Source organism: Salmo salar, unplaced genomic scaffold (genome assembly GCF_905237065.1).
Source record: "Salmo salar unplaced genomic scaffold, Ssal_v3.1, whole genome shotgun sequence".
NCBI lineage: Eukaryota > Metazoa > Chordata > Actinopteri > Salmoniformes > Salmonidae > Salmo > Salmo salar.
Window position 1 is genome coordinate 15,472 of NW_025549190.1, and position 20,165 is coordinate 35,636.

A 20,165-nucleotide genomic window follows, 5' to 3' on the forward strand; every position below is an offset into this window, starting at 1 on the left:
GTTAGTTTTTTTTGCCAGTATCAGTAGATACTGACTACGATGTGCATCTGTAGCACTTTAGATTGTGTATCTAGTGTATCTCTGAAGTATGGTCTCTCTCATGAAGAGATATTGAGGTGGGATGACCACTGCTGCTAGAGTTCTGCCATTAGCATACCTCCTAGATATTTACATCCAGTGTGTAATTAGTGCGCGCGAGTGTGCGTTCTCTGCTTACGAATGAGCTCCCTGTCTTTAGTGTAGCATTGTCATTAACAAGCACCACTATCTGTCATGAAGACAGATTCATATCCACTGACATACTGATCTTCTGCTAAAGGGAAAGAGTTTTAAATGTCCAAAACAACTTGGTAGACAGTTCAGTAGCTCAGAGACATTCTCAATACTGATGGATCATTCACGAGGTGGTAAATAAACATTGTATACTTCTACAAATATAGTGTTTTTTTGCTACAATGTGCTGGAATGTTTGTTCACGTCTTCACTCGTTTCATGGTAGTGTTTTACTGTAATTTGGTGACTGCTACATGTGTCAAGTTAAATCATGTTCCCCTGTATTAGCTTGATGTACCGTGTAGCATTGAGTCTGTTTTAAATACTACCTTCTCAGCCCACTACGTTCACTCAGTATAGCATAGTATTGAGTCTGTTTTAAATACTATCCTCTTAGCCCACTAATGCTGAGATTCACCCTCAAGACGAAAGAGAACAACCAAACTTTTCTCCCCTGGCTGATGTTTGGTTTGTAGTCATCCTGTAGAACAGGGGATATAATATATATATACATATATCTCTCTCTCTCTCTCTCTCTCTCTCTCTCTCTCTCTCTCTCTCTCTCTCTCTCTCTCTCTCTCTCTCTCTCTCTCTCTCTCTCTCATCCAACTTAAATGTCCATCCTTTGCTGTCCCCTCTCTTCTTCTCCTCCCTCCCTCCATCATCGTTCCTGGAAGCCGTTCCGGAACAAAAACAGACCAAATGTTACAACTGTGCCCTGCCAAGATGGCCGCCGTCCATCTTAAAACACATTTTAACTGCAAGCGTTTTGACACTCAGACCAGAGCCAAAATCCCCCTCAGCGGTTTAGTTTTCTTTAGTTTAGTCATCCGTTAGTCTCCAGAACTCTACAGTCTGTATTAGATACAGTAGTCTCCAGAAGTCTACAGTCTGTATTAGATACAGAAGTCTACAGTCTGTATTAGATACAGTAGTCTCTAGAACTCTACAGTCTGTATTAGATACAGTAGTCTCCAGAACTCTACAGTCTGTATTAGATACAGTAGTCTCCAGAACTCTACAGTCTGTATTAGATACAGTAGTCTCCAGAACTCTACAGTCTGTATTAGATACAGTAGTCTCCAGAACTCTACAGTCTGTATTAGATACAGTAGTCTCCAGAACTCACCCAGAGTGGAGTATTATCATAACAGAGATGTATTGAAACACCTCTACTGTCTTATTATAACAGAGATATTCTAACGAAGATATTCTAAACACCTGTACTCTGCTCTGAAGACATTTCCTCTTTCTTTTTCTCCTTTTCTTCTCCAGGATGAGAAGAACCAGGTTCTGATGACCAACGCCTGGCTGCAGCTGGTAAGACTGAACTTCTACCTTTTACCTTGTGTGTGTGAGACTAGTTCTGTGTGTCTGACCCTCATTTGCAATATAATAGCCATTTTGTTTGTTTCAGTTGCTTGCTGAAGCTGGTGTTTGTATCTTGCAGTGGGCGTTAAATGATCTCCCTTCCCAACAGATGTTCATACCCAAGTCCTTGCAATGAGAGAGGGATATGAAATGTTCAATTAAAATCTCACCATTTTTATTGGTTTCTAGGTTTCCCCCCACTGAGACTGGCTGATGCAAACACAGACCAGATAATGGACTAGAGTTCAGATCTCTGATTGACTTAGTGAGCCACTGCTGAATGACAAAATGTCCCAGCTGTTTGGCTTCAGGTTTGGGGCCAGAATTCAGCAAGAAGCATTTTGAATATTAAATCTCCATCCCAAATGGCACCCGATTCCCAATATAGGGTAGGGCTCTGGTGGAAAGTAAAGCACTATGTAGGGAACAGGGTGCCATTTTGGGACGTCTCCTACATCTTCTATTACTGTTGGAAACATAGGAGCCAACAGACAGTCCATCAGGTCCTACATCAGGGGGATGGATGGGTCAAAACATGGGAACATACATTATCTATCAGATGGTAGTGACACAATGGCTGGAGGTTGGATAGAATGTTTCATTTCTCCCGCCCTGCGTCTCCATGGCGATGTCCATTCAGGGTAGCCTGTAAATGAGGCCACAACTTACGGTTGGTGGGAGCTTAATTGGGGAGGGCGGGCTCTTGGTAACGGCTGGAGCTGAATAAGTGGAATGGTATCAAATACATCAAAGACATGGGTTCCAGGTGTTTAATACCATTCCATTAGCTCCTTTCCAGCCATTCTTATTAGTCGTCCTCCCCTCAGCAGCCTCCGCTGGCCACAATCCACTGTCCTGTGACTTTATCTGACCTGTCAGTTTCACTCAAGGTGAACAGGCTCTGACTGGCTGATAGCGGGGGGGTTTTCATCAATAAATTATGCAAGTGTTGGCCTTAATACAGGAGTCCCTTCTCTGCTAATGGGCCAGGGGAGACATTTTTTTTGCAGACGCATCAGGTCAAGAGTTACATTAACAGAAAAAAAGGGGTACTTTAGGAAGTCTTTACCTCCAGGAGTAGTTGATGTAGCCTGATGTTCTCTTGATATAAACTGTGTTTAGTGATGTCCTGATGTAGCCTGATGTTATCTTGATATAAACTGTGTTTAGAGATGTCCTGATGTAGCCTGATGTTATCTTGATATAAACTGTGTTTAGAGATGTCCTGATGTAGCCTGATGTTATCTTGATATAAACTGTGTTTAGTGATGTCCTGATGTAGCCTGATGTTATCTTGATATTAACTGTGTTTAGTGATGTCCTGATGTAGCCTGATGTTATCTTGATATAAACTGTGTTTAGTGATGTCCTGATGTAGCCTGATGTTATCTTGATATAAACTGTGTTTAGAGATGTCCTGATGTAGCCTGATGTTATCTTGATATAAACTGTGTTTACAGATGTCCTGATGTAGCCTGATGTTATCTTGATATAAACTGTGTTTAGAGATGTCCTGATGTAGCCTGATGTTATCTTGATATAAACTGTGTTTAGAGATGTCCTGATGTAGCCTGATGTTATCTTGATATAAACTGTGTTTAGAGATGTCCTGATGTAGCCTGATGTTATCTTGATATAAACTGTGTTTAGTGATGTCCTGATGTAGCCTGATGTTATCTTGATATAAACTGTGTTTAGAGATGTCCTGATGTAGCCTGATGTTATCTTGATATAAACTGTGTTTACAGATGTCCTGATGTAGCCTGATGTTATCTTGATATAAACTGTGTTTAGAGATGTCCTGATGTAGCCTGATGTTATCTTGATATAAACTGTGTTTAGTGATGTAGCCTGATGTTATCTTGATATAAACTGTGTTTAGTGATGTCCTGATGTAGCCTGATGTTATCTTGATATAAACTGTGTTTAGTGATGTCCTGATGTAGCCTGATGTTATCTTGATATAAACTGTGTTTAGAGATGTCCTGATGTAGCCTGATGTTATCTTGATATAAACTGTGTTTACAGATGTCCTGATGTAGCCTGATGTTATCTTGATATAAACTGTGTTTAGAGATGTCCTGATGTAGCCTGATGTTATCTTGATATAAACTGTGTTTAGTGATGTAGCCTGATGTTATCTTGATATAAACTGTGTTTAGTGATGTCCTGATGTAGCCTGATGTTATCTTGATATAAACTGTGTTTAGTGATGTCCTGATGTAGCCTGATGTTATCTTGATATAAACTGTGTTTAGTGATGTCCTGATGTAGCCTGATGTTATCTTGATATAAACTGTGTTTAGTGATGTAGCCTGATGTTATCTTGATATAAACTGTGTTTAGAGATGTCCTGATGTTATCTTGATATAAACTGTGTTTAGAGATGTCCTGATGTAGCCTGATGTTATCTTGATATAAACTGTGTTTAGAGATGTCCTGATATAGCCTGATGTTATCTTGATATAAACTGTGTTTAGTGATGTCCTGATGTAGCCTGATGTTATCTTGATATAAACTGTGTTTAGAGATGTCCTGATATAGCCTGATGTTATCTTGATATAAACTGTGTTTAGAGATGTCCTGATGTAGCCTGATGTTATCTTGATATAAACTGTGTTTAGTGATGTAGCCTGATGTTATCTTGATATAAACTGTGTTTAGAGATGTCCTGATGTAGCCTGATGTTATCTTGATATAAACTGTGTTTAGAGATGTCCTGATGTAGCCTGATGTTATCTTGATATAAACTGTGTTTAGAGATGTCCTGATGTAGCCTGATGTTATCTTGATATAAACTGTGTTTAGAGATGTCCTGATGTAGCCTGATGTTATCTTGATATAAACTGTGTTTAGAGATGTCCTGATGTAGCCTGATGTTATCTTGATATAAACTGTGTTTAGAGATGTCCTGATGTAGCCTAGTCTTATCTTGATATAAACTGTGTTTAGTGATGTCCTGATGTAGCCTGATGTTATCTTGATATAAACTGTGTTTAGAGATGTCCTGATGTAGCCTGATGTTATCTTGATATAAACTGTGTTTAGTGATGTCCTGATGTAGCCTGATGTTATCTTGATATAAACTGTGTTTAGAGATGTCCTGATGTAGCCTAGTCTTATCTTGATATAAACTGTGTTTAGAGATGTCCTGATGTAGCCTGATGTTATCTTGATATAAACTGTGTTTAGAGATGTCCTGATGTAGCCTGATGTTATCTTGATATAAACTGTGTTTAGAGATGTCCTGATGTAGCCTGATGTTATCTTGATATAAACTGTGTTTAGTGATGTCCTGATGTAGCCTAGTGTTTCTCTTTGATCTATTTTACCAGCACTACAAAGCTTGAACATGAAAGACAGAGAGAGTAAAGAACAGGACTATAAAAGCCATGTTTGTTCAGGGAAGACGACTAGTGGAGAGATTAGCTCCATAAATAACACTGTTTGTCAGGGAAGTCTAGCGGAGGTGACATGATGTTGGCATGCCATGAAGTGTACACATACTCATATAAACACACACACACACACACACACACACACACACACACACACACACACACACACACACACACACACACACACACACACACACACACACACACACACACACACACACACACACACACACAACACACACACACAAAATAAATGTGCGCGCACGCAGGCAAGCACACACCGATGTTAACGTGTGTGTGTGTGTGTCCAATGTACTGGCAGTGAGTATCAGTAGCCACATCAGTAGATGGACTCCCTCTGTGCGTTAGGGAACACACCTATGGCTAAAACATCTGAGGACACACAGACACTCTCACAGCGCATTACACATCATTCAGTTCAGTCATGTACGTAAAGGATTTGAAATGCACACAGTCTCTTTTTCAAGTACTTTTATGTGCTTCTATACGGTGGAGTTGGCGTGACTCTCATGGCCTAACGGATAGATTAGAAGGTTGAGTCACAGCCCAAAACATGACCCAACCTCCTGCCACTGCTGGCCAAGGGCACAGACATAGGGACCACTTATTGGGAGCAAGGATGGCTGTTCTATTTGATTGTCTGTGTTTGATTGAAAGTGTTTTGAAGCTGTTTGCAGAACTGTCACGTGGCCTAATGTGTTTTACATACAGTACAGAAGGCCTGTGAATGGATCAGTATATTTTTGAATTGTCAATGTAAAAACTCTTCTCTTTTCTTCTCTTCTCTCCTCTCCTAGCACTGGACAGATACTTACCTCTCCTGGAACCCAGAGAACTACCCAGGTGTTCAGAACCTTCGTTTCCCCTCCAATCAGATCTGGGTTCCTGATATCCTCCTCTACAACAGGTAGGCCCTCACTGCCACGGTCTCAACCAATAAGCATAGAGCTATGATGTATGAATGGCTAATGTTACTGTTACCCTTAGCGGCGTGGGAAGTAAGCAGATGTTTCTGGATTTCAGGGATACAGTATTTTCCACCGTAACTTCCATTTCCCCTGAAAAACGGAAGTGGGGACTCCTGCTACGTTACGTTAGCAGTAGCAGGCTAGTGGTGTTTAATGTTCTCCTAGAGGAGTTGAATTGATACACTTTAGTCCAATAAGTAACCCATTTGTAGACAGACATCTCCCCTGTGGTTTGATTTCACCCTTGGTCAGAGCGTGGACTAATGAAATGAATACGAATTGATTGCCTGCAGGACATAAATAAACCACAATACCCATGAGGTTTTGCATCTGTGGCCCATTGCCATGATGGGTAATATGTAGGAAGGAGCTGGATGACGAAATCAGTGTTTGTGTACATTGATAGAATTACCAAGGGATTCCACTTCCACTGAAAGTTTACATAATATTGTTTTCAAAACAGAAAAGGAGACAAAAAATGTAACAGCTGAAACAGTGCATCTACTCATAAATTGATGTTTGTATCCTTCGATTGATTTTACTTGTCTTTTCGCTTTTTTCTGACATACTCACCAAACTATAGTCTCTGCAAACATCTAACCTGGCTTGTAGCCTCTCTCTCTCCTCTCCCCGTATGCCCCTGTGTTGTCAGTAGCAGGATCCAGTCCATGGAGATAAATGGAGAGGTAATATGGTTCTGTACAGCTCACTGATTCAGGGAGCGCTCTAGCAGAACCACTCCCACATTGCCTTAGAGATGGTGACGTCAGCCATTTTGTTTTTTCAATGAACCATGAATCGTAACTCTGCCCCCGCCTGCTCTCAATGGTGCCGGACCTCGTTAATAACTGATACAGTTCGTAGATAGACATGGATGTTGATGGTATGGTAGATTTCATACAATACTGATATAGCATAAGGGATAGACCCCCAAAAAAATATTTTGGTGATATGGTACATTTGAAACAACGCCGTTTTAATGCTGAAACATGGGCTAGTCTACTGAGGTTGCTGGCTGTCTGACGCCGAACGGGAATCATACTGACGTCTGGGAACATGTCACCTGGCGGTTACCGACTGTGACAGGGTAGAAGAAGACAACAATACCCACAGTCTGTTTGAGACGTGTCTAGGGGACAGGATATGCGTGTGTCAAGGGGACAGGATGTGTTGAGCTGTCAGACTGGGTTGGGTTGAAGGAACCAGCCAGGGAACCTGGGACCTCTGAGGTAGCTGACAGTGTCAAGTTTCAAGGTTTAATGTCACATGCACAAGTACAGTGAAATGCCTTTCTTGCAGCTCTAACCCCAACAATGTAGTAATCAATAACAATATAGTAATCAATAACAATGTAGTAATCAATATAAATGTAGTAATCAATAACAATGTAGTAATCAATAACAATATAGTAATCAATAACAATGTAGTAATCAATATAAATGTAGTAATCAATAACAATGTAGTAATGAATAACAATGTAGTAATCAATAACAATATAGTAATCAATAACAATGTAGTAATCAATATAAATGTAGTAATCAATAACAATGTAGTAATGAATAACAATGTAGTAATCAATAACAATATAGTAATCAATAACAATGTAGTAATCAATAACAATATAGTAATCAATAACAATGTAGTAATCAATATAAATGTAGTAATCAATAACAATGTAGTAATTAATAACAATGTAGTAATCAATAACAATATAGTAATCAATAACAATGTAGTAATCAATATAAATGTAGTAATCAATAACAATGTAGTAATGAATAACAATGTAGTAATCAATAACAATGTAGTAATCAATAACAATGTAGTAATGAATAACAATGTAGTAATCAATAACAATGTAGTAATGAATAACAATGTAGTAGTAAATAACAATGTAGTAGTAAATAACAATGTAGTAATCAATAACAATGTAGTAATGAATAACAATGTAGTAATCAATAACAATGTAGTAGTAAATAACAATGTAGTAATCAATAACAATGTAGTAATGAATAACAATGTAGTAATCAATAACAATGTAGTAGTAAATAACAATGTAGTAATCAATAACAATGTAGTAATCAATAACAATGTAGTAGTAAATAACAATGTAGTAATCAATAACAATGTAGTAATGAATAACAATGTAGTAGTAAATAACAATGTAGTAATCAATAACAATGTAGTAATGAATAACAATGTAGTAATCAATAACAATGTAGTACTAAAAATAACAATGTAGAACAAAAAACACACAAGAAGAACATAATATAGTAAGTAAGCACACTATATACAGGGTCAGTTCCAGTACCATATTTACAATGTGCAGGGACACTGGAGTGATGGAGGTAGATATGTATAGGGGTAAGGGGATACTGGAGTGATGGAGGTAGATGTGTATAGGGGTAAGGTGACAGGGATATTGGAGTGATGGAGGTAGATGTGTATAGGGGTAAGGTGACAGGGACACTGGAGTGATGGAGCTAGATATGTATAGGGGTAAGGGGATACTGGAGTGATGGAGGTAGATCTGTATAGGGGTAAGGGGACAGGGATATTGGAGTGATGGAGGTAGATATGTATAGGAGTAAGGGGATACTGGAGTGATAGAGGTAGATATGTATAGAGGTAAGGTGACAGGGATACTGGAGTATGGAGGTAGATATGTATAGGGGTAAGGTGACAGGGATACTGGAGTATGGAGGTAGATATGTATAGGGGTAAGGGGATACTGGAGTGATAGAGGTAGATATGTATAGGGGGTAAGGGGATACTGGAGTGATGGAGGTAGATATGTATAGAGGTAAGGTGACAGGGATACTGGAGTGATGGAGGTAGATATGTATAGGGGTAAGGAGACAGGGATACTGGAGTGATGGAGGTAGATATGTATAGGGGTAAGGGGATACTGGAGTGATGGAGGTAGATATGTATAGGGGTAAGGGGATACTGGAGTGATGGAGGTAGATATGTATAGGGGTAAGGTGACAGGGACACTGGAGTGATGGAGGTAGATATGTATAGGGGTAAGGGGACAGGGATATTGGAGTGATGGAGGTAGATATGTATAGGGGTAAGGGGATACTGGAGTGATAGAGGTAGATATGTATAGGGGGCAAGGGGATACTGGAGTGATGGAGGTAGATATGTATAGGGGTAAGGAGACAGGGATACTGGAGTGATGGAGGTAGATATGTATAGGGGTAAGGTGACAGGGATATTGGAGTGATGGAGGTAGATATGTATAGGGGTAAGGGGATACTGGAGTGATGGAGGTAGATGTGTATAGGGGTAAGGTGACAGGGATATTGGAGTGATGGAGGTAGATATGTATAGGGGTAAGGGGATACTGGAGTGATGGAGGTAGATATGTATAGGGGTAAGGTGACAGGGATCCTGGAGTGATGGAGGTAGATGTGTATAGGGGTAAGGTGACAGGGATCCTGGAGTGATGGAGGTAGATGTGTATAGGGGTAAGGTGACAGGGATACTGGAGTGATGGAGGTAGATATGTATAGGGGTAAGGTGACAGGGATATTGGAGTGATGGAGGTAGATATGTATAGGGGTAAGGGGATACTGGAGTGATGGAGGTAGATATGTATAGAGGTAAGGAGACAGGGATACTGGAGTGATGGAGGTAGATATGTATAGGGGTAAGGTGACAGAGATACTGGAGTGATGGAGGTACATATGTATAGGGGTAAGGGGATACTGGAGTGATGGAGGTAGATATGTATAGAGGTAAGGAGACAGGGATACTGGAGTGATGGAGGTAGATATGTATAGGGGTAAGGTGACAGAGATACTGGAGTGATGGAGGTACATATGTATAGGGGTAAGGGGATACTGGAGTGATGGAGGTAGATATGTATAGGGGTAAGGAGACAGGGATACTGGAGTGATGGAGGTAGATATGTATAGGGGTAAGGTGACAGAGATACTGGAGTGATGGAGGTAGATATGTATAGGGGTAAGGTGACAGGGATATTGGAGTGATGGAGGTAGATATGTATAGGGGTAAGGGGATACTGGAGTGATGGAGGTAGATGTGTATAGGGGTAAGGTGACAGGGATATTGGAGTGATGGAGGTAGATATGTATAGGGGTAAGGGGATGCTGGAGTGATGGAGGTAGATATGTATAGGGGGTAAGGTGACAGGGATCCTGGAGTGATGGAGGTAGATGTGTATAGGGGTAAGGTGACAGGGATCCTGGAGTGATGGAGGTAGATGTGTATAGGGGTAAGGTGACAGGGATACTGGAGTGATGGAGGTAGATATGTATAGGGGTAAGGTGACAGGGATATTGGAGTGATGGAGGTAGATATGTATAGGGGTAAGGGGATACTGGAGTGATGGAGGTAGATATGTATAGAGGTAAGGAGACAGGGATACTGGAGTGATGGAGGTAGATATGTATAGGGGTAAGGTGACAGAGATACTGGAGTGATGGAGGTACATATGTATAGGGGTAAGGGGATACTGGAGTGATGGAGGTAGATATGTATAGAGGTAAGGAGACAGGGATACTGGAGTGATGGAGGTAGATATGTATAGGGGTAAGGTGACAGAGATACTGGAGTGATGGAGGTACATATGTATAGGGGTAAGGGGATACTGGAGTGATGGAGGTAGATATGTATAGGGGTAAGGAGACAGGGATACTGGAGTGATGGAGGTAGATATGTATAGGGGTAAGGTGACAGAGATACTGGAGTGATGGAGGTAGATATGTATAGGGGTAAGGTGACAGGGATATTGGAGTGATGGAGGTAGATATGTATAGGGGTAAGGGGATACTGGAGTGATGGAGGTAGATATGTATAGGGGTAAGGTGACAGGGATACTGGAGTGATGGAGGTAGATATGTATAGAGGTAAGGGGACGGGGATATTGGAGTGATGGAGGTAGATATGTATAGGGGTAAGGGGATACTGGAGTGATAGAGGTAGATATGTATAGGGGTAAGGGATACTGGAGTGATGGAGGTAGATATGTATAGGGGTAAGGTGACAGGGACACTGGAGTGATGGAGGTAGATATGTATAGGGGTAAGGGGACAGGGATATTGGAGTGATGGAGGTAGATATGTATAGGGGTAAGGGATACTGGAGTGATAGAGGTAGATATGTATAGGGGGTAAGGGATACTGGAGTGATGGACGTAGATATGTATAGGGGGTAAGGAGACAGGGATACTGGAGTGATGGAGGTAGATATGTATAGGGGTAAGGTGACAGAGATACTGGAGTGATGGAGGTACATATGTATAGGGGTAAGGGGATACTGGAGTGATGGAGGTAGATATGTATAGGGGTAAGGAGACAGGGATACTGGAGTGATGGAGGTAGATATGTATAGGGGTAAGGTGACAGAGATACTGGAGTGATGGAGGTAGATATGTATAGGGGTAAGGTGACAGGGATATTGGAGTGATGGAGGTAGATATGTATAGGGGTAAGGGGATACTGGAGTGATGGAGGTAGATGTGTATAGGGGTAAGGTGACAGGGATATTGGAGTGATGGAGGTAGATATGTATAGGGGTAAGGGGATACTGGAGTGATGGAGGTAGATATGTATAGGGGTAAGGTGACAGGGATCCTGGAGTGATGGAGGTAGATGTGTATAGGGGTAAGGTGACAGGGATCCTGGAGTGATGGAGGTAGATGTGTATAGGGGGTAAGGTGACAGGGATACTGGAGTGATGGAGGTAGATATGTATAGGGGTAAGGTGACAGGGATATTGGAGTGATGGAGGTAGATATGTATAGGGGGTAAGGGGATACTGGAGTGATGGAGGTAGATATGTATAGAGGTAAGGAGACAGGGATACTGGAGTGATGGAGGTAGATATGTATAGGGGTAAGGTGACAGAGATACTGGAGTGATGGAGGTACATATGTATAGGGGTAAGGGGATACTGGAGTGATGGAGGTAGATATGTATAGAGGTAAGGAGACAGGGGATACTGGAGTGATGGAGGTAGATATGTATAGGGGTAAGGTGACAGAGATACTGGAGTGATGGAGGTACATATGTATAGGGGTAAGGGGATACTGGAGTGATGGAGGTAGATATGTATAGGGGTAAGGAGACAGGGATACTGGAGTGATGGAGGTAGATATGTATAGGGGTAAGGTGACAGAGATACTGGAGTGATGGAGGTAGATATGTATAGGGGTAAGGTGACAGGGATATTGGAGTGATGGAGGTAGATATGTATAGGGGTAAGGGGATACTGGAGTGATGGAGGTAGATATGTATAGGGGTAAGGTGACAGGGATACTGGAGTGATGGAGGTAGATATGTATAGAGGTAAGGGGACAGGGATATTGGAGTGATGGAGTAGATATGTATAGGGGTAAGGGGATACTGGAGTGATAGAGGTAGATATGTATAGGGGTAAGGGGATACTGGAGTGATGGAGGTAGATATGTATAGGGGTAAGGTGACAGGGACACTGGAGTGATGGAGGTAGATATGTATAGGGGTAAGGGACAGGGATATTGGAGTGATGGAGGTAGATATGTATAGGGGTAAGGGGATACTGGAGTGATAGAGGTAGATATGTATAGGGGTAAGGGGATACTGGAGTGATGGAGGTAGATATGTATAGGGGTAAGGTGACAGGGATCCTGGAGTGATGGAGGTAGATATGTATAGGGGTAAGGGGATACTGGAGTGATGGAGGTAGATATGTATAGGGGTAAGGTGACAGGGATCCTGGAGTGATGGAGGTAGATATGTATAGGGGTAAGGAGACAGGGATACTGGAGTGATGGAGGTAGATATGTATAGGGGTAAGGTGACAGGGATCCTGGAGTGATGGAGGTAGATATGTATAGGGGTAAGGTGACAGGGATACTGGAGTGATGGAGGTAGATATGTATAGGGGTAAGGTGACAGGGATACTGGAGTGATGGAGGTAGATATGTATAGGGGTAAGGTGACAGGGATCCTGGAGTGATGGAGGTAGATGTGTATAGGGGTAAGGTGACAGGGATCCTGGAGTGATGGAGGTAGATGTGTATAGGGGTAAGGTGACAGGGATCCGTGGAGTGATGGAGGTAGATATGTATAGGGGTAAGGTGTCCGGGATATTGGAGTGAAGGTAGGTAGATATGTATAGGGGAATGGGGATACTGGAGTGATGGAGGTAGATATGTATAGAGGTAAGGAGACAGGGATACTGGAGTGATGGAGGTAGATGTGTATAGGGGGTAAGGTGACAGGGATCCTGGAGTGATGGAGGTTGATATGTATAGAGGTAAGGAGACAGGGATACTGGAGTGATGGAGGTAGATATGTATAGGGGTAAGGTGACAGAGATACTGGAGTGATGGAGGTACATATGTATAGGGGTAAGGGGATACTGGAGTGATGGAGGTAGATATGTATAGGGGTAAGGAGACAGGGATACTGGAGTGATGGAGGTAGATATGTATAGGGGTAAGATGACAGGGGATACTGGAGTGATGGAGGTAGATATGTATAGGGGTAAGGTGACAGGGATACTGGAGTGATGGAGGTAGATATGTATAGGGGTAAGGTGACGGGGATATTGGAGTGATGGAGGTAGATATGTATAGGGGTAAGGGGATACTGGAGTGATGGAGGTAGATATGTATAGGGGTAAGGTGACAGAGATACTGGAGTGATGGAGGTACATATGTATAGGGGTAAGGAGACAGGGATACTGGAGTGATGGAGGTAGATATGTATAGGGGTAAGGTGACAGAGATACTGGAGTGATGGAGGTACATATGTATAGGGGTAAGGGGATACTGGAGTGATGGAGGTAGATATGTATAGGGGTAAGGGGATACTGGAGTGATGGAGGTAGATATGTATAGAGGTAAGGAGACAGGGATACTGGAGTGATGGAGGTAGATATGTATAGGGGTAAGGAGACAGGGATACTGGAGTGATGGAGGTAGATATGTATAGGGGTAAGGTGACAGAGATACTGGAGTGATGGAGGTACATATGTATAGGGGTAAGGGGATACTGGAGTGATGGAGGTAGATATGTATAGGGGTAAGGAGACAGGGATACTGGAGTGATGGAGGTAGATATGTATAGAGGTAAGGTGACAGGGATACTGGAGTGATGGAGGTAGATATGTATAGGGGTAAGGAGACAGGGATCCTGGAGTGATGGAGGTAGATATGTATAGGGGTAAGGTGACAGAGATACTGGAGTGATGGAGGTAGATATGTATAGAGGTAAGGTGACAGGGATACTGGAGTGATGGAGGTAGATATGTATAGGGGTAAGGAGACAGGGATACTGGAGTGATGGAGGTAGATATGTATAGAGGTAAGGTGACAGGGGATACTGGAGTGATGGAGGTAGATATGTATAGAGGTAAGGTGACAGGGATACTGGAGTGATGGAGGTAGATATGTATAGGGGTAAGGAGACAGGGATCCTGGAGTGATGGAGGTAGATATGTATAGGGGTAAGGTGACAGAGATACTGGAGTGATGGAGGTACATATGTATAGGGGTAAGGGGATACTGGAGTGATGGAGGTAGATATGTATAGGGGTAAGGAGACAGGGATACTGGAGTGATGGAGGTAGATATGTATAGGGGTAAGGAGACAGAGATACTGGAGTGATGGAGGTAGATATGTATAGGGGTAAGGGGATACTGGAGTGATGGAGGTTGATATGTATAGGGGTAAGGTGACAGGGATACTGGAGTGATGGAGGTAGATATGTATAGGGGTAAGGAGACAGGGATACTGGAGTGATGGAGGTAGATATGTATAGGGGTAAGGGGATACTGGAGTGATGGAGGTAGATATGTATAGGGGTAAGGAGACAGGGATCCTGGAGTGATGGAGGTAGATATGTATAGGGGTAAGGTGACAGAGATACTGGAGTGATGGAGGTACATATGTATAGGGGGTAAGGGGATACTGGAGTGATGGAGGTAGATATGTATAGGGGTAAGGAGACAGGGATACTGGAGTGATGGAGGTAGATATGTATAGGGGTAAGAGAACAGGGATACTGGAGTGATGGAGGTAGATATGTATAGGGGTAAGGAGACAGGGATACTGGAGTGATGGAGGTAGATATGTATAGGGGTAAGGGGACACTGGAGTGATGGAGGTAGATATGTATAGGGGTAAGGAGACAGGGATACTGGAGTGATGGAGGTAGATATGTATAGGGGTAAGAGAACAGGGATACTGGAGTGATGGAGGTAGATATGTATAGGGGTAAGGAGACAGGGATACTGGAGTGATGGAGGTAGATATGTATAGGAGTAAGGAGACAGGGATACTGGAGTGATGGAGGTAGATATGTATAGGGGTAAGGTGACAGGGATACTGGAGTGATGGAGGTAGATGTGTATAGGGGTAAGGAGACAGGGATACTGGAGTGATGGAGGTATATATGTATAAGGGTAAGGTGACAGGGATACTGGAGTGATGGAGGTAGATATGTATAGGGGTAAGGGGATACTGGAGTGATGGAGGTAGATGTATAGGGGTAAGGTGACAGGGATACTGGGGTGATGGAGGTAGATGTGTATAGGGGCAAGGTGACAGGGATACTGGAGTGATGGAGTGTAGATATGTATAGGGGTAAGGTGACAGGGATATTGGAGTGATGGAGGTAGATGTGTATAGGGGTAAGGGACAGGGATACTGGAGTGATGGAGGTAGATATGTATAGGGGTAAGGTGACAGGGATACTGGAGTGATGGAGGTAGATATGTATAGGGGTAAGGTGACAGGGATACTGGAGTGATGGAGGTAGATATGTATAGGGGTAAGGTGACAGGGATATTGGAGTGATGGAGGTAGATATGTATAGGGGTAAGGGGATACTGGAGTGATGGAGGTAGATATGTATAGAGGTAAGGAGACAGGGATACTGGAGTATGGAGGTAGATATGTATAGGGGTAAGGGGATACTGGAGTGATGGAGGTAGATATGTATAGGGGTAAGGTGACAGGGATACTGGAGTGATGGAGGTAGATATGTATAGGGGTAAGAGGACGGGGATCCTGAAGTGATGGAGATAGATATGTATAGGGGTAAGGGGACAAGGATACTGGAGTGATGGAGGTAGATGTGTATAGGGGTAAGGTGACAGGGATACTGGAGTGATGGAGGTAGATATGTATAGGGGTAAGGTGACAGGGATACTGGAGTGATGGAGGCAGATATGTATAGGAGTAAGGTGACAGGGATAGTGGAGTGATGGAGGTAGATATGATAGGGGTAAGGTGACAGGGATACTGGAGTGATGGAGGTACATATGTATAGGGGTAAGGTGACGGGATACTGGAGTGATGGTGGTAGATATGTATAGGGGTAAGATGACGGGGATAGTGGAGTGATGGAGGTAGATATGTATAGGGGTAAGGTGACAGGGATACTGGAGTGATGGAGGTAGATATGTATAGGGGTAAGGAGACAGGGATACTGGAGTGATGGAGGTAGATATGTATAGGGGTAAGGTGACAGGGATACTGGAGTGATGGAGGTAGATATGATAGGGGTAAGGTGACAGGGATACTGGAGTGATGGAGGTAGATATAGGGGTAAGGTGACTAGGCAACAGGATATTAGATAAATACATTAGCAGCAGCTTGTATGTGAGTGGTTGTGTAGTCAGTATAAATGTATGTGAGCAAATTATTGTGTGTGTGTGTGTAGGGCCCTGTGAGTGTGCATAGAGACTGGATGGCAGGGGTCTTGGATGGCAGGGGGTCCTGGATGGCAGGGAGCTCCGCCCCAGTGATGTACTGGGCTGTCCGCACCCCCTCTGTAGCGCCATGCGATTGAAGGTGGTGCTATTACCATACCAAGCAGTGATGAAGCCAGTCAATATGCTCTCAGTGGAACAGCTGTAGAACTTTTTGAGGATCTGAGAGCCCATGTCAAACCTTTTCAATCTCCTGAGGGGGAAGAGGTGCTGTCACACTATTTTAAGTCCTTGGGGATTTGGACACCGAGGAACTTGAAGCTCTCGACCCAGATTCAGCAGGACAGCCTGTGAAAACTGTCCACTTGTGTTTGCATCCCTGAGAGCTAAACCTCATTGCCTCAGGACCTCTGGAACAGGCTTCCAGATTAAGGCTAAACTTGCTTTGAGAAAACAGATTTCTGTTGCCTTATTTATCCAGGGAAATGGACAGAATATGGAGGGGAGAAGATGGTGCTCCAACCATTATGGGACGAGCTGCAGATGAAAACTCCAATTACGTTTAAGAGAAGAGAAGGCGTGACTCACAATTAAAATTCAGGAACATATTTTCAGATGGGCTACACTTGCTTTGAAATGAGATATGTCACATTTTTAGTAGCCAGGGAAGTTATTAAGAGGGTTGTTGTCACAGCTTTAGAAATGTTCCAACCGGTGCCGTATTCCCGTATTGGCAGTATTACTCCAGAATAGTTTGTACAGTATGTGACGGACAAAAAGTAACTCATTCCAATGGATCAGGGTTATGACTCTGAAGGAGAAGAAACAACACAGAATGTCTGGCCTTTCTATTTGAACCAATAAAAGCCCAGTACACAACGGGAGAACCATGTACTAAAAACACCCACTACAGAACCATTTGTCTCCATGCCTCACTCCGACCCAGGAGCACATTTTAACAGCGTCATTACAGTTGACGTTAAAAGCCGTTCGAACTCGGAGTGTAATTTCTGCTGGTAATTTTAATTGTCAGTGGATGAAAGAGGCATTATAACAAGAGAGAAGATGATGATGTCAATGCATTGATAACCCCCTCACTCACTCACTGACTCACTCACTGACTCACTGACTCACTGACTCACTGACTCACTCCCTACTTGTAATGGAGTACGGACAACAAGATAACATGGTGTTGAAGTTGATTGGTGTCATATGTTGTCTGTGCTACGTTGTTTAAGGTGATGGAGGTGTTCTTTATGAGGTGGCGTGTGGGGGTGTGTGAGCATGTGTTTGAGTGGTGTGTTTGTAGTGAGCGTGTGTGTGTGTGTGTGTGTGTGTGTGTGTGTGTGTGTGTGTGTGTGTGTGTGTGTGTGTGTGTGTGTGTGTGTGTGCATCTAATAGGATGATACGGAACGTTAAGCAGGTGATGGTCAGGATCAGCGATCACTAACATTATAGTCCTGGACAAAGAATAGATGGCGGGAGCTGAAGATTTACAGATGGGAAAGAAGGAAAAAGAATGAAAGAAGGAAGGAACACAAACAGGAAGAGGAACAGGAAGTTAGTATGCTTAGGAAAAGTCAGTTCCTGCAGATGATCTATATCTTTCCCTGTAATCGTTCTACTGATCCTTTCCTCACATACAAGAGAGTGAGAAGGTGAGACGTATGACATAAATAAAACATCCCTGAGGGAAGTAGCTAAGATATTTCCATTTCTGCTCTCAACTTGCAATGGTGACTTCCCTGAGTAATGTAGAGCTGTAAGCCTGCTGTCTTCATATACAATACCATGGTGACTTCAGTGTACCCGTCATATGAACCTATCGGACTCTCTGTCGTGACACAAGACATCAATCTGAGAATATATCCCTTTCTCCTGAGAGTTTCTCTGAGACCTAGATTCTGAAAACCAGTCATTGTGTTTCTATCTGTAGTGTTTTCACAGGATGAAACAACACACACACACACACACACACACACACACACACACACACACACACACACACACACACACACACACACACACACACACACACACACACACACACACACACACACACACACACACACACACACACACACACACATTGTCTAGACAGTGTTTTGAGAGGACATTTCTATAAGCAGTGTAGAGAGTAGAATAGGAGCTTCTACCTGAAGGAGAAAGCTGTGATATTGAAGGAATAAAGTGTTTGTATTCTGTACATGTATTCCCTTTTGTCTGTCTGAAACCCAATACAATGCTTTCCTTATGACGTGTGACACACAAATACCATGTATGCGATAAACATTATGTTTAATTTGAGCTTACTTCCTTTTGGGTGTGTTACACCATTACCCCCAGGCACCTTGTTGACCTTTGTAAAGCAACTTCTGTCATATTAATGTGAATCATATGTCTTGTTTAATATGATTATTGATTCATAGTCATACACCCACATGTTCTAGTTGGATTATGTAGTTTAAAAAACATGAATCAATTCATTAAATTACTAAATGTTGATTAAAACAGAGAAACACTGTACAAGGTACAAGCCTACAACAGTGTGGATGGATGGTTTGAAGAACAAGAAAACCATAAATAAATAAAAATGATTTATAACTTCCTAACCAGCATTAGTCATTTGTATTCAGCAGGCCTCTACACCGCTGCTACTTTAGGAAACCTTTGTTCTTGGACAATGGACCGGGTGATTATCAGAGTGTTCTAAACGACCCTCTATTTCCTGTTCAGTGTACTACTTTTCACCAGGGCCCATGGGTCAAAAGTAGTGCACTCTTTAGGGAATATGGTGCCATATGGGAGATTGGCGATGTTTGGACGAATCCTAACAACCATGCCTGCAGCTTCCTCTGAACAAATGGAACAATTATCATATCCGATTATGACAGGGACATGCAGCGAAAAATCAACATTAAATTAGTGTAAATCCTGATGTGTTCTTTTTGGGTTTGGTTACAGTCATTTTTTTGCCTGCATTTAGCGCAAGGGCTTGTTACGCGTCAGCCAATAATGTAGGTTGTTTCCAATCCACTTCCTGTTCTTGTGGCATCAGTCACGTAACCACTCATCATTTCTAAACAGACTAATGGACATCTGCATGAATCAGGAGAATTGTCATCTTTTTCGGGAAGATGAGCACTTATTTATTACTCATTGGCTCTCATAATGGGAACAATCTCTCAATCCTACCCTCTAGGCACTTAAGGTAGGATCTGATCTGTAGAAGCAATATTTACCAGTGAAGGTCAAAAGCCAATTTTATCCAATCAATCACTCTTTTCCCCCCAAAAATGTTTTAATATATCTGGGGAGTAAGGATGGGATGAGCAGGGATGCAGGGGGGTGAGGAGGGATGCGGGGGTGAACAGGGATGTGGGGGTTAGTCTAGGCTGTAATATCTGTGATATATGGTGTTTGTTCTGATGTATTTCTGATGGATCACAGTTTGATGGTAGTGTT

At 42.6% G+C, this 20,165-nt stretch overlaps 1 long non-coding RNA gene across 2 annotated transcripts in view; it reads left to right on the plus strand.

Moving 5' to 3' along the window:
* The window catches only part of LOC123735924 (uncharacterized), a 30,863-nt gene extending 12,633 nt beyond the window's left edge, over positions 1-18,230 (plus strand). For both annotated transcript variants that reach the window (XR_006765821.1, XR_006765822.1), the window contains exons 2-4: positions 1,549-1,593; positions 5,861-5,970; positions 18,102-18,230. This is a non-coding gene — a long non-coding RNA (uncharacterized lncRNA). The remainder of the gene's footprint in view (positions 1-1,548; positions 1,594-5,860; positions 5,971-18,101) is intronic.
* Positions 18,231-20,165: the final 1,935 nt, after the last annotated feature.